The following is a 17,999-nucleotide window of genomic DNA, read 5'->3' on the forward strand; positions in this document are numbered from 1 at the left end:
TAGATAATTTCTTAATCTTGACTTTTGTAATCAATGCTACAATGATTTTGTTTGAGTTGATACATGGTGAAAGTCTGTATCAGAGTAATATTTTATATACTTATCATATAATGCTTACATGGTAATATATTTGTGCATATTATATACCTATCTCTATAGCTTATTACTGTTTTTTAGCATGTAAAAAGGTAAACCTTATATAGTGAAGGAGCTCAGGAAATTTTACCCCAAAATGTTACTCCTTGGTATAAAGAGTATTTTGAATTAAAGGTCATTGGAGATCAAAATCATTGGAAGAGGGTTTCTCTCTATCTGTATAAACTGGACTGCCCTGATCAAAAGATCAAAGGGAGAACTGACTTCCCTTCCTCTCCCTGTAATCTCAGTATATTGCAGAATGCCACCAGACCTGGCCCAAATCATTCAAAGCATAACACCTGTCTCTCAGGTTAATTTACAAGTCAATCTGTTTCCCCCATCCATTCACCCTCCTAGCAACCCTTTATTACCCCTAAACAGAATTACCTATACTCCTCATTTTCCCCCTCCCCTCTAAAAGGCATGTGTAAAAATATCTGAACTTCACTGAGATATTGGGTAATCACTCTGTGATTCTCCTCATCAGCATGGCAAATAAACCTTTCTCTTATTAATCTGCCTTAATTTTGAGTTGATCTTTCAGCAAACTTTCAGGGGAAAGGACAAGTTTCCCTTCACCCCTACAACAGCAATTCAGTCTTTCTATGGACAAAGTGTGGGGTTTCAGTCTGAAATGTCAGGTTTTGGTGCTCCATGGCCAAAAATGACCAGACGTACCAAAGTAAGGCAAGTGCGAAAATGAGGTTTATTGAGGAGAGAAAGATAGGATTATAGAGCAAGAGCAAGATATAGGTTTACAGAGCAAGATACATATGCCACAGACCCATTGTCCCAGCAAAGGGTGAGCAAAAGGAAGGAACAAAAAGAAGAGCCTGGTTATGTTCTGCATCTTGTTTTATGGTGCCTGGATTAGGACCTCCCTCGTGGTTCAGAGGTCACCATGGAACCCCTTTGATTGGACAGTTGGGAGTTGTTTGACCTTAGTCTTACTATGCATGCAGATCTCTCATGAGCCTCTCTGAAAGTCCATTGGGGGGGGAAGGTGAATCAAAGCAGCACCCACTTTTGTCCCTAGGAGACCCCGAATCCCTTGCTAACTACCTAACAAAAGCATGGGAAAGGATGGGGGAGGAAGGGTTTGTTCAGTTGTATTTTTGAAATAATTGGCAGGAATATATAAAAATTAAGTCTATCTATACTTTCCTAGGTACTTGAACTCCTGATTTCTGAGGAAAACCTAAACACAAAATAATGTGCCCCAAGGCAATCTCATTTGTAATCAACATCAAGGCAGGGTATATTACAGCAGTGAGTAAGAGAATTAATGCACAGGCACAGATGCCACCCCCAGCAGGCCTGCTGACAGTAAGCATTTTACCAGTTTTCTCTAGTTGGCCATAACTTCTCTCATGGTCCCATCTGTAGTAAAGCTCCTGTAAACTTAGCTACTTTCTCTAGAAACACAATGAAAATGATGACCAAAGTTGTACTGTGCTCACCAACATAGTATTACCAAGCAGCTGTCATTACTTAGATTTCCCTAATATAAAACTATTTCATCATTTTCTAAAAGAGAATTTTTTACTATATCTTTTTAATTTCTACTTTTTATTTTAAAATAATTTCAAACTTACAGAAAACTTACTACAATAGCATCAAGGATGAATACCCATAACATGGATTCCATAATTGATGACATTAAATCACATTCGTTTTATTGTATTCTCTACCTGGCTACCACCTAACCATGTTCCCACCTCTCTGTACCTATGGATCTGGTAGCAATATACATAAGTGATGCAGTAACAGGGTGAATGGCCTGAAAAAAATATATGGCAAAGAGCTTTTCTGTCTCCTTAAAACTTTTTCCACTCTTGGGGAACTCCCTTCTGGCCTGCATCCCTGAGGCAGGTTAAGTCTTTTGTTAAAACTCCCAGGTGGCCCAAATTAGAATAGTTAACCACAGTAATTGCCTGAAGCTGAGAGTTCTCCTTAAAAGCTCTTTCTGCCTCTGTCTGGGAAATTTGGGATTTTGAGAGGAGAAAGTCTACCATTATTTCCTCCTTTGTCGGCAAAGTAAACTCTCTTTTCTTCCTCCCCAAACTGCTTGTCTGGTTCGGCATCGTGGACAAGTGGCCAAACTTAAGGTAACAATGCTGTGTTCTTACTACACTTTATCCTATAGGTTGTTATAATATGAATATTCTCAGTCTCATTGGTGATTTTTAACTCTGATCACTTGATTAAAGTGATGTCTCCAAGGTAAAGTTACTATTTTTCCTTTATAATGAATAATTACTCTGTATTTTGTTGGAAGACACTTTGAAAGTATGTAAATTTCACTTTCCTCATCAAACTTTCACCCACTAATTGTAGCATCCGTTGAGCATTCTTGCCTGAAACAGTCATTACTGAATTTTTGCCAAACAGTGGTTTTCTAACTCCATTATTCCTTACTTACATAAAATGCTAACACAGATTCTTTATTTTGCCACTCAAATTGCTGTAAATATGGTCAGCAGAGACACTTTAAGGTGGTTTCTGTGTCATTTTTTGACATTTCCCATCATTCTGTGAGGACGCTTATTTTCCAGCACATCAATATGTTCTAGGCTCATTTGTATTTTTCTTGCACCAGTCCTCAAACCAACCATTTCTCTAATGAGTCCCAGTTCCTGTTAGTGAAGAATCGTATTTAGAAATCAAGGTATAATAAGCTAGGTGTGCTTGTTGCCACTTGAGTTCACTGCTTCTAGTCTCACTGAGTGGGCTAATTGACTAAACCAGGAAAAAATAATGTATATGTGGTGCATGTGTATATTTATGTATATGTGCATACACATGTATATACACGCATTTACATCTATACTTCTCTCCTACACACACAATACCACAAGGTCATCCCAATACCTCCAATTCAAATCCAAACTCACAGAATCAATTCTAACTTTTCTCCTTCTTTATTTGTAGTTCCTTTTCTGACAATAAGAAATCTGACTCCTTCGCTTGTTTTCTCAACACCACCATAATTAATCAATCTTAATGATCTCCCAGAGCTGCTGCCCCACACCCTTCCTGGCTATCATTTCACAAGGGTACTTAACTCCCTCTCTCACTGCCTTCAACAAGTAGTATTGGAGAAAATGAAAGATAAAGAGAAGAAGAAGTGAAAAGACCCTAAAGGCTTTTTCACTAAATTATTCAAAGGAAGGAAGTAAGAAAGGAAGGGTGTCTATATATCTTAATGGATAAATAACTTGATCAGAAAAAAACCTATACTTTCAACTTTCTTTGGGTAGTTTTATTGTGATATAATTTGGGTAGTTTAATATATACATTATCTATATCTATCTATCTATCGAAAAAAATCTTCCCAAAGAGCATGATTCAGGTCTTTGATTAATAATGAAGGCCAATGTCATGTGAAATGATCTGAGAATTCATGCAGTTTATCTTCAAATCATGATTTTTCCCTTTACGATTTGATCATAGATGCATAAAACTCTAGGGATAGAATAGCTGGCATACATAGGTTTATCCTTAATTCATTTTGATGTGGCCAATTTTGTTTAAATCATATTCAAGCATTAATGTTATCTCTCCAGGATACAGACTTTTGGTTTTTTGAGTTGTATTCACTCAGGAATATGAAGTTCTTTCACAGAACATCAAAGATATCCATAGCATTTTCATTTGATTCCCAGCTGAAAGAACATAATGAAATTAAAGTTATCTTCCCTATTCCTCAATAAATGATATGAATTGAAATTGAGAGCTAATAGCTGAAATGCCTAATTTTTGACTATTTAGCAGAGTTGCTTACCAAATTCTTCAGTGGCACAGAGGAGCTAAATGCAAAGAAAGAGAAGCTGAAACACAAAAACCATAGTGAAAATTAAGTATTATTTTGTAAGAATATTGTACACAGGACTGAATTATGTCAAGAAAAAAATGTTGGGGCCGGGCGCGGTGGCTCACGCCTGTAATCCTAGCACTCTGGGAGGCCGAGGTGGGCGGATCGTTTGAGCTCAGGAGTTCGAGACCAGCCTGAGCAAGAGCGAGACCCCACCTCTACTAAAAATAGAAAGAAATTATATGGACAGCTAAAAATATATATAGAAAAAATTAGCCGGGCATGGTGGCGCATGCCTGTAGTCCCAGCTACTCGGGAGGCTGAGACAGGTGGATCGCTTGAGCTCAGGAGTTTGAGGTTGCTGTGAGCTAGGCTGACGCCACGGCACTCACTCTAGCCTGGGCAACAGAGTGAGACTCTGTCTCAAAAAAAAAAAAAAAAAAAAAAAAAAAAAAAAAAAAAAAGAAAAAAATGTTATGCAATCAAATGAAGTTACTGACATGTTAGAAGGCTACAATGAATGGGATGTAGGTTTGTATACATTACCTTTTCTATTCTGTTTACTTATAAATCTTTGGTCACAAATGATATATCTTGTTGCACTGTTTATCAGTGTTTCAAGCAAAGAAGATTAGATGCTATGCAGTGGCACTGTAGCACAGTTTTGAAATGCACAAATATATGTATTTATTCAACCAATATTTAGTGATGCCTACTGTATTTTCGGTACTATTTTACTTCCTTATAGAACAGTGATAAATAAAATGTCAATGATAAATAAGATAAAGGAGATAAGTGATAATCCTTGCCCTCATAGATCTTATACAATGGGGGAGGTAGATAATAAACATATTAAATACATATACACATACAAAAAGCACTTCAGATAATGCCAAGTTTCATTAGAGTAAATAAAGAAGGGTAACAGGACAGAATCAAGGTAAGTGCTAGTCTATTTAGAAACACTAACCACTGCACAGTAATTATGTAACTTTACATGTTAGAACTGAAAAAACTTGAGGTGTTTAGTCCAATGACTCCAACCCCTTCTTTCTGCAAATATTGAATCTGAATTCTACAGAGGTTGTGATTTGCCTAAGGTCCCTTGGCTTTTTGATGTCTTTGCTAGAATTTGAGTTCTGCTGTCTCATAGACCCTTAGTCATAGACCCTACCTGATATCCTGGTACTTGACTACAAATGTAGGTGGAGCCATAGAGCTGCATTTAGCTCCTTGGGATCCGGACCTATACAATGTTTTTATATTTAGTTTCTAAAGTTCTTTTATCCTTATCAAATTAATACTTATAAATAGTTTTAAATGACAAAGAATGCTACATAATTATATATTCTAACAATGTTTAAAACAAAATTAAAAAATAAAATACCAAAAATAGCAGTCTCTATCCCCATCTTTCCCAGTGCCTAATTCCTATTCCTAGAGGCAATCATGTTCCATTTTTGCTAAGGTTTCTTCTGAAATATCCCTCCATATATATAAAGAATATGCTCATACTTCTAAATTCTTGGTTTTCCAGTTTTTGTACCTAACAGTGTCATTGAATAGGCACAGTTCCTGGCAGGCTACAACAGCAGAAATTAACACTCTCCTATAGACCCCTGAAATTTGTTTGGTGGAGCTGGTATTTTCCTGATCCTAGAGAAAATTTAGGGAACAATACCCATTTGGTTCATTTCAAGTTTAAAACAAAGCTACATTCAATAATTAATATGCCTGTTCTAAATATTAGTAAAATATTTAAACTTAATTTGATGTTGAGGCATGATGCCTCCCTTCGCCTAAGTTTGTTGTAGGCTGTCAGCTTGTACAGTGTCCCCGCTGTAGGGAGGCTTGGAGTCTTTGATCTCCACTTCTGCTTCTTTGGTCTTCTATGCTTCTCCTCCTTCATTTGCTAACACCTGGACATCAAATCTTGGGGGACGAATGAGAGCGGAGAGGGGCTTTCTAAGTCACTAATATGAGATGGCATACTTATGCTCTAGGTTAGGTATAAATTGACCTGTTCTCTTGTGAGGTCAATTCATGGACTCTTTTAGTATCCATTCTGACTGAAATTCTCCCACCAGCAGTGCAGTTCCTAGAAACCGAGAGAGCCACCTCCTTACTGGGGACCTTTGTTTTCCAATTGATCTAACTGCCTGGATCTAACATATCTATCTCCAGGTATGGTCCATGTTTGGTCTGTGGTGAACAGCTGTGTATGTGTCTTGTATCATGACAAACTCTGGGAGTGCAACCCAGCAACTCAGTAAGTTCTCTTGAAGAAGGTTGAAGTTTTTTCCTCTGTGCTAGTGGTAAGGGGTGACACTACTTCTCCTGCCACATAGTGAAGGAGATGGGACTCACAGTATATCATTAAACCTATCCCCAAGTCCTTGCCTCTCTTTTCTCTCCAATGCTTGTCCTCGCCTCTCCAGCTGTATTTATGGGCTGCTGTTAGATATTCAACTGAGTGTTGAAAACCTATTTTCAACTTCACTTTGGAATTTTGGGCATATCATTTGGGGGCCTCAGCCCCAATTAAGAAATAAAAGTTCCATTAGTAACATTGATTGCAAATATTTCTGTTGATTTCCTTCTATGGAGAATGAGAATATAGCTCTTTTCTCTGTCTCTTTTCTCTATATACTTCCCTTGCCTCTATCCTTCTAAAAGAGTTATACCATGTTTTGGGTTGAATCAGTATTTTAGTGTACATATTATAGTGACTATAAATATTTACAGCTGAGTCCTAACTTTTATAGTTATTTTATGCCATGTAGTTTTTCTTTGATTGACGTTTTTTCTTTTTAAAACTGTTTATTCACCTATCACTAGTTAATTCTAAAACATTCCATCTAAGCTGCAAATATTGCTTTAATATATTAAAAAATCCAGAAAGGATAGCAATTGTATTTTGCACAGAAAACCTTCATACTTATGCACCATTTTGGCTGCTTTCTCTCAAGCCTGCTCCAGAGCTATGTATAACCTGGAATTACCTGTGATCACCATTGTTGGGATTCTTATCTTTCTTCTGCATTGGAGTCCTTGTATCCCTGAGCTTGAATTCACTTTTTCTTGGTTTACTCACTGACTTTGTAAGAGTACACGGGAGGTTTTGTGTTCTTTTGAGATCTTGTGGTCTGAAAATATCTTCATTCAAAATTCACATTTGATTGATAACAGAGTTTTAAAGGCTTTTATCTGCTGTCTTCTGTTTGTAGTATAGTATGAAATAGTTTAATGACATTCTAATGTTTAATCCTTTGTTCCTCTTCTCCCATTGATTATGCTGGTCACTGATGGGGCCCTGGCTTTTTAATCTGGCAGTGAGGACTTCAGTTCTGGGAAACGATCTTATAATTCCTCGGATAATTCATCCTCCCTCTGCCCCCAGTTCCTCTTCCTTTCTGTAACGTCTAATTTATTACTAAAACCTCTTCAATAGGTCTTCTGATTTCTTATTTTACCTTTTTCTCCAAATCCTCCACATCTGTGTCTTTTTTATTTCTAATATCTGAGAAACTTCCTCAACTTTTAAATTCCATAACTTCTACTGAATTTTATTAGTACTATGAGACAAGTGTCTTCTAAGAACCAGTTTTTGCTTTTTGAATATTCTCATGTAAAATAAAAAATAGCAACCAATGTTTTTTAAATTTTATATATTTTTATATGTAAATAATATACATAAAATATATCTTCTCCTTTTTATTGTCCCCTGAATAGCTTTTGTTTCCTCTGAGTTCCTTTATATTATTTTAGTCTGTTTTTACAATAGTAAAGTCTCTTTTCAAATCTGTGTCAATCTTTTTTTCTGTTTATACTTAAGCCTGAGGCACTAAAATGCTGTTTGGAAATTCTGTTTATGAAGGTGCTTGGTGGTCTCACAGACTTTATTGTAATGTTAGCAGTAGGGAACTTGTCAGTTGGATGGGGGTATTCCCAGATGTCAGTATCTGCGGATCTTTTCTCTGAGGCTAGTCAGTTTTCCTAGAAAGCATTCTTCAGATTCCTGCCAGGGATGTAGTAAATGAATGTAGCTCCCAGCATTCTGGAAGTCAATTTGTTTTCACTGTTGAGTAGGTCAATTTCCACTTGATCCCTCTTTTGAGTACAGCATTCCACCTAATGCCGGCCCTCCAGCTGTGCTTTTTGCCCCAGAGACCATTCTATCTGTTTAAGCTGTCTAGAGAGTAAGCCTCTCGTCTTCTGTTATGGTGGTGAAAGGTGAGAATTGCCTGGCTGCAATGGACAGATGAGGGTTTCTGGGGCATCTAACCACTACCTATAAACACTTTCAAACCATCTTCCAGCATTTAGTAGCACTTAGAAGCTGCCTTCAGAGGTATTTAGGGTACAGCTTTCTTCAGTCATTTAGGTCAGTCGCAACTCCTGTATCTACACTTTAGCTTTCAAATTTTGTTATCTTTTTCCTACTGGGATATCTTGAACTCTCTTCTTTGTTCTTAGAGATTTATAACTTTTTTTGTTCCTTTATTATCAGTAAACTTTTGAGATAGAGCAGAAATAAACACATCATTCAATCCATCATGTTATTTGGAAACCTCACATTCTTGTTTTCGCATCTATATTTATTGCACTTTTGAAAATGGGCAACTTCAAATAAATTAGTGTAATTTAAGTTTTTAAACATGAAACACGTTAATTTACTTTAATAAAAAGTAAAAATAATACATGTTTATTTAGAATTATTTACATAATTAGGCATATTACTTGAAGTCAAAATGCAAGACTCATTTGGATGTTTCTTTGTTCTAATAAACAATGAAATCAGTCTCTTCAGATGAACACAAACTATATTGGAATACAGATAGTATGTGATGCAAAGTCCATATTATTAATATTTTTTAAATTGTTAGTTTAACTGCAGTTTGCATTGATATTGGATATTTCAGAAACGAATTCAGAAAAGATCTTTTGAGGATAAGATAGGTACAGAAATTCACAAAAAACAATTTTAGGTGAATATTCAATCATGGAACATTTTATTATGTAGCAGAAAAACAGATTCTATTATCTAGTATTCCTTAGTGTGGTGATGTACAAAGATTGTTATTCGATAATTATAGTATTAAATTCTAAAAGTATTTCAGTGGAAAGATGTAAGAAATAAAAAAGATAGTTGTATTTTGCTTCTAATCTACACCCAAGCTCTGACATGCTAACTCTTCTTGGGTTTGTTTTCTTTTTCACTTGATTCTTATGAGAGCTGATGATGTATTAGTGAAAAGTCAACCTTTCATCAAACATTCTACTTTCTATCACTTCTGTTTTCTGCCCCTGCCCCTCCAAACACACACACACACACACACACACACACACACACATTTTCAACAGCTTGACCCTGTCGTGCAGATCTTGGCTGTCTGTGGTCTTCCAACAGCTGAATTCAAACAAGACAGCTCTCAATATTTTATCTGTTTTCTTAGAGATATGGGGGCCCAGAACAGTACTCCAAAATGGAGGTCTCAGTGGCAATCTCAGAAGAAAAGTTTTTCTCTGATCTTCTCCTGTCTTCCGGTCTTTGAGTCTCATTCTCCCCGAAGCTATCTATAGAAACTAAAATTCTTCTTCCCCGACGCAGATCATAAAATCCAGAACACGTTTTCCTGAAAGCCAGCCATAAAACCTAAATTTATTCTGTGTAAAAATTGGCCATAAAGAAATTATCTGACCTACCTTGTTTGATTATAGACCAATAAGACCCGATTCCAGAGAGGGTCCTGCCCCACACCCAGAGGAAGGAATGCAGGCTCAGAGAGACCAAGAAGAATCTAGACAGACAGGCCTTGCTGGGTTTCCCTACTCAGTCTTTTAGCATTATATCATATCCTTTTTGTTTAATCATATTTCTACTGTCTATACTTAATTGAACCTAAGCATAAAAATGGACAATTTCCCCAGTACCTTTGGGTTTTCATTCTGAAGGGTCCAGTGTATACACGTTAAATAAATTTGTATGCCTTTCTTCCTATTGATCAATCTGCCTCATGTCAGTGATTTTCAGCAAAATTTTAGGGGGCCAAGGGCCTTTGTCCCTACAGAGACATACTATATAGGTCATTATTCAGCCGATATCTTTTCTTGTTTCCATTGAGTGTTGATTAGTAAAAGACTGGGTCTAGGTGTTTTGCAATTGAATAAACATTTATAATTTTTTTTAATTATTTAAGACCTTTATTAACAGGTGCTTGCAGTTTATTGACTTTTTTGAAAAAAATCAAGTTGTAAACTTTTATTACAAATTAAAAATGAAGTTCTTAAAAATCTCAACTTGACCAGATATGAAACAATTTAAAAACCTTTAAAGGCGCATTGAGAAAAACCAGGCATTTTTAAAAAACACGTTTGTTATTACCAAAAAAGACATCTTTAGGTAAAAATAATAAAAACCCCATGCTGCATAGATAATGCAGATAGTTCTGGTTATCTGGTCAACGGGCAAAAAGCAAGCACTTAAGGTCTTCAGCTCCAATCCTGTTCACTTCTTATTGCTGGAATTTCATATTCATTTCTTCTTGTTGGATGACTAAACCTGATGATGGTGGAGATGGTAAGCTGGCATTTACTCAGCCCTGCCCTGCTAAGCCTCGGGAGCGGACGAGTTCTCAGCTGGTGGATCGGCTGCTTTTGTGTCTTTGCCGTCTTGTGATTTAGGGTTTTCTGGGCGTCTGTGTCGGTAATTGAAGTTGGGCGGTACCGACGTTGAGGCGGCTGCTGACCTTGGGTCTCATCTCCTTGATTCTCTTTATCCTCTTCATTGCTGTCCTCTCTGGGCTGTCTTTGGCGATGAGGGCCCCTGCGGAATCGTGGTCTATAACCCCGATACATATTCTGTCTTACTGGTGGTCTACCTTGTTCTCCTGCACCCTGGTTGTCAGCACCCTCCATCACTTCTCCCTGCACAGGAGGGTTGGGATACTGTGGTCGACGCCCATAGGGTCTCCGCATGTAGTAAGGTGGGAACCTTCGCCTGCGGTAGGGGCGTTGTTGGGCCTGGCCTGCAGGAGTACTCTCCGGTCCCTCATTCTTTTCCCCACTCTCACTATTCTGGTAACTCTGCTGGTAATGGCGTGGGGGACCCCTGCGACGTGGATAGCGTCTGTAATGGTTACGGTCTGCTGTATATTTACTGCCTTGAACTGGAATTCCACCAGGGCCTGTAACATTTGCTGCCTTCGCACCCTTTTCTCCTTCAACAACATCAAACTCCACAGTTTCTCCATCTCCTACACTGCGAAGGTGCTTCCTGGGGTTATTCTTCTTTATGGCAGTCTGGTGTACAAATACATCTTCTTTGGTGTCATTCCTGTTGATGAAACCATATCCGTTTCTTACATTGAACCATTTTACTGTCCCCAAAACCTTCCTTGCGATGACCTTCTTGTCCCCGCCGCCCTGGCCACCGCTCCCTGCGCCGCTGCCCGTGGTGCCCGGCTTGGTGTCTGCAGCGCTGAGGGCGGGGGCGGGCGGCTGCTGGGTTTTGGCCTCGCTGCTCATGGTTGCGGTGGTGGTGACTGGGGCCGGTGGTGACTGGGGCCGGCTGCGGCAGCTGCGGCTCCTCCTGATATGTGATGGTGTAACTAGGCCTGCGGCGGCGGTGGGGCTGCCCAGGGCTCTCTGGGGTCCGCTCTCCGCTCCCGCTACCGATCGAACTAACATTTATAATGTTTGAAGAAATAGTATTATTATTAAGTAATCACAGTGTTTTCTATCAGTAAAGAATTCTTTATAAATTAAGCCTTTGGTATCCTAAATTAGGTAGTTAATTACAGAAAGGTTAACCTGATGGATTCTTCGTTCTATAACATGACATATGACTTTAATGAAACATAAGCTTGGAAAATAGGGAAAAATTTTAAAAAGGTGACTATGGTAGTACTATAGAAACCTAATCTCCAAAGAAGAAAGTGAATATGAGAAAGAAAGGAGAGAAGAGAAAATCCATACTGCAGATACGGACGAAAGCTGATGCCTCCCCAGCAAGTTCAGACGGGGAAGCTGAGGAAAGACGTCTCCTGCTCTGCTGATCAGTGTCTGGTAGGGCAGGTCCTGGGGGATCTGGGACAATAGGCGGTGGACTGAGGCCATGTCACAGTCACAGTCCAGGACTTCCCACTCACAGTGTAAAACGATCTGTGTGGAGGGAGCAGGGCCTCGCGTCAGAGAACAGGCACGCGGGGCCTGGGCCACTTCCACTCCGTTCTCCTTAGAGATGAATTTAAATTGGTAAAAGGGCTCAGCCCAAATAGTCTCCGGACTCTTGCGTCTATTGAGCGAGTGATAAAGTACATATTCTCAGAGCTGTTTCTACTGGCCTGGCCCTTTCTACTAGAGTCAAACTTCCACCCCATGATGTGGAAGACTGATGAATTACATCTAAGTCCTTCCAGGCACATCGTCTGCTCAAGTGTCCCTCAACGTCTTGAAAGAAATGAAGGAGATTCATTTAGGAATAAGAAAAGGAGAAGGATTATTGGGAGATTCCGGGGGCTCCAGGACAGAAGAAAGAGTTCAAAATGGTAGGAAGGATGTTCTCACTCCCTTTAAACATCGTTCTTCTGACTGCTGGTCCACAAAGCCACAGCTGCGGAAAGGACCAGTGACCAGTGATGAGCTTTCCCGAGTCTCCACCTTCACCCCCTCACTCAGGGGCTTCAGATAACTGGAGCCCCTAACCTCTACCACAGCCACCTCACTTCTCTTTCCTAACACTGCGTGTCTTCCTTTCTTGAACCTGGAGTTGGCAGTTTGTACTAGTGACTGTTTCCCAAATTGTGCTCATCAGCTGAACATCTTCCAGGAGATGTCAGCAGGAACCCTGACAACTCACAATGCACATCAGCAGTTTAAAGGTTCCGAAAAGTCACATACTGAATAAATCTGTTTAACTTTGTTTAAAAAACAAAAAGAAAGCTGAAAACTTTAAAAAGTGTTCAATCATCATCAATAAAAAATATTCATGAAATGCCCAACTAAGACTACTGGTGAAGAGATATTAAAGAAATGTGTGGTGATAGTGGGTAGCTACCAGTCCATTGGGGCTATTTCTCCATCAATAATTTTAAAAAATTATTAAGACAAATGGAGAATAGTCAATTTAGCACTCAACAAAGTTTCATTATTACTAAATCTTCTATAGCTTTGTGTAAGTTTGATTTTCTAAATAGCCTGAAATCTTTCTGTGGTCATATAATACAGTTTTCAAGACAAAGAGTAAAAAGAATACACTTGGTCAAAATGAAAAAGGCTGTAATAGAAACCCAATATTTTCAGAGGAAAACAACTACCACTTAGCATGATCAAGGAGTTCATTTATAAAAATTATTCATCAGAGACAAATAGGAAACCAGTAGGAAATACTCAGCTTCTGCAAGATATATATCCCAATTGCTTATATGACTATTTGACATTGTTGAGTTCTTTGCTCTTTGGAATTGAAGGGCTCTATTAAATAACAAAAGGCTTTTCTTGTATGGACTATTGCCTCTAATCTGTGGTATAAATTTCTGCAAATGACAGTTCAAAGTCAAGCAGTTAACACCATGGATGCTATTACTACCGTGTGAATAATTTTAAATCTTGTAGTTGATTTGTATGTTTAATTTAAAAACACTGTATGGCTGGCATTTAGTAAAACTTTAAAATATTTTCATTATTATTGATTGGAAGTTATACTTTTGGTGTTCTTAAATAGTTTGATAACCGAATAGTAATTGTTTTATTATTTTTACATTTTTGGGGGGTTTAGTCTCAGTACCACACTGTATTATTATAGTGATCTTCAGTATATTTTTAATATCTGTCTGCTTCTCCTTGACCTTCCTCCATGTTGAGGACAGCATGGAAGCCCTCACCAGAGGCACAGCAGGTGCAGGCGCCATGATTCTTATGCTTCCCAGTCTGCAGAACCATGAGCTGAATAGACCTCATTTCTTTATAAATTACCCAGGCTGAAGCTTTCTGTTATAGCAAAACAAAATGGCCTAAGACAAACATGAAACATTGGTTTTCTTGAACTTACAAGGGATCCTTTGTAAACCACTTATAGTTGACTTTTTTATAAATATTTCTTATTTATACCAAAAAAAAATTAGCACGATTTTGGGATATAACTATCAAGTTTAAGAGTATCAATTATGCATTTAAACATTGTACATTTTTTCTTACTCTTTGTATATGTCATTTTCTGAGCATAGTATTAAAATCTCCCACCAAATTTGTTATTTTCTCCATAATTCTAAAAAAATCTGGCATTATGTATTTTAAATCTATATTATAAGCTATATGCATGTTCGTAATCATAATATCTTCTGGATCTCATGTAGCTTTTATCATGATATACTATATAGAGTATCTCCTATATATATAAAAGATATTATGTTTTACATATAGTATCTTATCTTGTTTACTGACACCATTAGAATATAAACTCCATGAGGGGAGTGAGTTTTGAATTTTTTTTCACTGTTGGATCCCCAGATCCTAGAAAGTCTTTATTTCATAAAGAAGTGATAAATAAACATAACTAAATGATAGTTTTAAAAAGTGAATAAGAAAAGCATTTCAGGCAGAGGGAGCAGCAAATGCAAAGGTTGTGAAGTGAGAGGGTACCTGTCTGGGGAATTGAATGAACAATCAAGAGGTCAGCTAGCTGGAGTGGGGTGAGTTTGCGAAACAATAGTGATGATGAAAGTAGAAAGGTAATGGAGCAGGGGTGGGTGGCAGCAATGTAGGGCCCTTAGGCCATTGTAATGACTTTTGCTCCTACTTTGAGTGAGTTGGAAAGCTATTTGAATAGGTCATGTTAGTTGTAAGACCTCACTTTCATTTTTACAGGCTCACTCTGACTGTGGTGTTGAGAATTTATTGAAGAGCCAAGAATGGAAGCAGAGAGACCAGTTAGGAGTTTATTATAATAACAGCCTTCCCAACATTTGCTATTACCCAATACCTGTATGTGTAACTACCTTGTTACCCAGATTATTGTTTCTTCTTTTCAGTTCTGAGTAGGGAGAAATAAAAGCAAATAGGAAGTGTCATTATAAACAAATTAAAGCAGAAAGACAAAGACCCTGAAAATTATGTGACTCGGATTAAATCATGTACAAAGAAGCAAACAATTTATACCTAATATTAATTACACAAGATTTTGCCCATAAGCCAAGATTTTAAAATTTCAATGAATGTAAATTAGAATGGAAGGCACACTTTGAATTATACAAAAAAGCTTCTGGTGTAAGAATTTTTAAAACACATACCTTTGAGTTTAGGAAAAAAAATCTATTCAATTATATTAATCAATTATTCAGTTATTCAATTATTTAATTTTTCAATTATGCAGTATTTTCTAATCCCAATACAAAATAAATATTCTCTGGACAATTAAATTTAAAATGAGGCTCTTACATTTAGTGGAGACATTTCTTACTTTAAATAAAATAATTTAGTAATAGAAGAACTACACTAGAAAATTGGTTTGGTAAAACTGTGGGCATCACAGACACAATATTTCTTTCCCTGACAACACAAACACAAACTAACAATCATTTCTCTCCTACTTTGAGTGAGACCCCCCAAAGATCACTGACAGATATTCTGACAGATTTACAATAGTGAACTCTATTATTTCATCTTGTATTTATATATTGGAAAGTAGTTTAATTGTATGCTTCTAACATTTCCTCAGTTATTAATATGCTGGAAACTAACAATAACCAACATTTAATCAATACTTATCATGTGCTAAGCAACATGCTACATGCTTTATATTTATGCTATCATTTAAAATTCACTAAAATCTTTTGAGTAATGTTCCATTATAATTCTCATTTTAGAGATGAGAAACCAAGGTTAAAAGTTAATTTTTCAAGTTCATACAGACTCTAAGGGCCTCACAGACATTCAGACTTATTCCATAAAACAACTGTTACCCATTTCATGAGATCATAAGTTGTTTTTGAAACTACACTGGGCATAATTAGCTATAGATGTAAAAAGTAAAGTGTTTGGTAAAGAAAATAATACTTAACAGCTTATTTTTAAAACATGCTTCCTCTAAAAGTTAACTAGTTTCCAAAGTTCTACTTCATGGGCCAATTAATCAGATAGATTCTTTCTCCAATCAGGAGAGGTCAAGATTTTACAAAGAATACATGGGCAAAAAATGTTTTGCTTTTAGATACCTGGAAAAAATTGTGGAGTCTGTTTATACAGATGATGCTTAGACATGGAATGAATGATCATGACCCAACCTTATTTTTCTGTTATCTATTACTGTGTAACAAGCAATTCCAAAAGGTAGGGGCTCACAGCAATACTATCATCTCTAGTAGTTTTGTGGGCTCTCTGGGTTCACCTGTGTTCTCATTTTATCTCATGTGGCTGCAGTCTGCTGGAGACATGACTGGGCTGGTCATTCAAGATGGCTCACTGGCATGGTGGACAGTTGATGATGACTGTTGGCTGTGGCTTAACTGGGGCTGTTGACTGGAGCTCCTGTGTCTGTGTATGGCCCTTCCATGTTATTGGGTTTTCCAGAACAGGGAAGCTGGCTTCCCAGAGGTTGTGTCCCAAAACAGTGTTCCAAGAAGTCCAACAGGAAGCTACAAAGGATTCCCAGAACACCATTTCTGCCTCATTATACAGGTCAAGCAATTCAGTAAGGCCGACCAAGGGTCAAGGGGAGAGCAATTAGATTTCCCCTCCTGATGGAGGACTGTGATGTGGGTATAGAGTGAATATAATAATAATGGCCATATTTGGGGATGAAATACGACCCTTATAAATCAAATCATTATCAGAATATGGTCAATAGTTTGAATTGTACTCAAAAGCAAGTTGATAAATTATATAATGAAGCACTGGCTTGAAATGCTTAACTGAAAGCATCTCATGTGGCCTGCAAGATTTCTCATTTTGAAGGATTGGAGTTTAGGTTTAGAGAAGAAAAAACAAAAACAAAACCAAAAAATTTAGTGATGCACCATACCTAGAGCTTCTGTTTATTCACCTGAACATGGGACTTTATTAAGCAAGTTTTGTGGAATTAATTTGACTCTGCTTTTGCAATAGACCACCCACTAGTAAACTTGTCATTTCTGGGCTTAATAATAGAAAAAAACATTTTTCGCATGAAAGAAGATGAAATTTATTTGCTTTATAACATACATAAATGATAATAGTTTGAGTTGTTTTCATTACTAGCCATTGGTTTAGAAAGAGTGACTTCATTCTGATTTAAATAAGTGAAACTCCTAGGGTGAGATTTCATTAAGTAGTTAAAGGAAGATTTTTAGTTGGGAAACTTTGTTACTTTATATATACTTTGATATATAGTTTTCTATGGCTGCCATAATAAACTACCACAATTGGAGACTTAAACAACTAAAATTTATTGTCTCACAGTCTCAAATTTCGGTAGGCTAGAAGTCTGAGCTCTGAGTGTTGTCAGGATTGGTTCCTTCGGAGGGCTATGAGGAAGAATGTGGTCCAAGAATCTGTTCCATGCCACTCGCCAGCTTCTGGTGGTTTGCTGGGCAATCTCTGGCATTCTTGGGCTTGTAAAAGCACCACACTGATCTCTGTCCTCATCTTCACACAGCATCTTCCTGTAGCATGTGTGTCTCTGTCCAAATTTCCCCTTTTTACAAGGACAATGGGTGTATTGCATTAAGGCCTACTCTAAGGCCCACTAAATATATTTGAGTAGAACTGTTTACTTGCCAAATTGTTTACTTACAGACCTTAAATTCTCTCATGTTTCTTATAAATGCTTCTTTTTTGGCAGGTTGAATTTTAATGTGCTTTCATCTCTTTATACACTTTAATGTTTCATATATTCAGCAGCTCAAAAATTTTTTGAGGGGTCATTGCTATGACAGTTTGTATCTTATGTGTATAAAGATGTATTTTACATATTGTTTAATATTTAGAGGTCCACCTGTGAATGGCTTGAAGCATATTACTGAACCCCTGGTATAGCATTTGTGAGTGAATGTATAGGTCTTAGAAAGAGGTC

General features: G+C 37.4%; 1 pseudogene; it reads right to left on the bottom strand.

Moving 5' to 3' along the window:
- Positions 1-10,544: 10,544 nt before the first annotated feature.
- On the bottom strand, positions 10,545-11,479 carry LOC138398971 (Y-box-binding protein 1 pseudogene; annotated as a pseudogene).
- Between the last annotated feature and the right edge of the window lie 6,520 nt (positions 11,480-17,999).

This window comes from Eulemur rufifrons, chromosome 18, assembly GCF_041146395.1.
Source record: "Eulemur rufifrons isolate Redbay chromosome 18, OSU_ERuf_1, whole genome shotgun sequence".
NCBI classification, from domain to species: domain Eukaryota; kingdom Metazoa; phylum Chordata; class Mammalia; order Primates; family Lemuridae; genus Eulemur; species Eulemur rufifrons.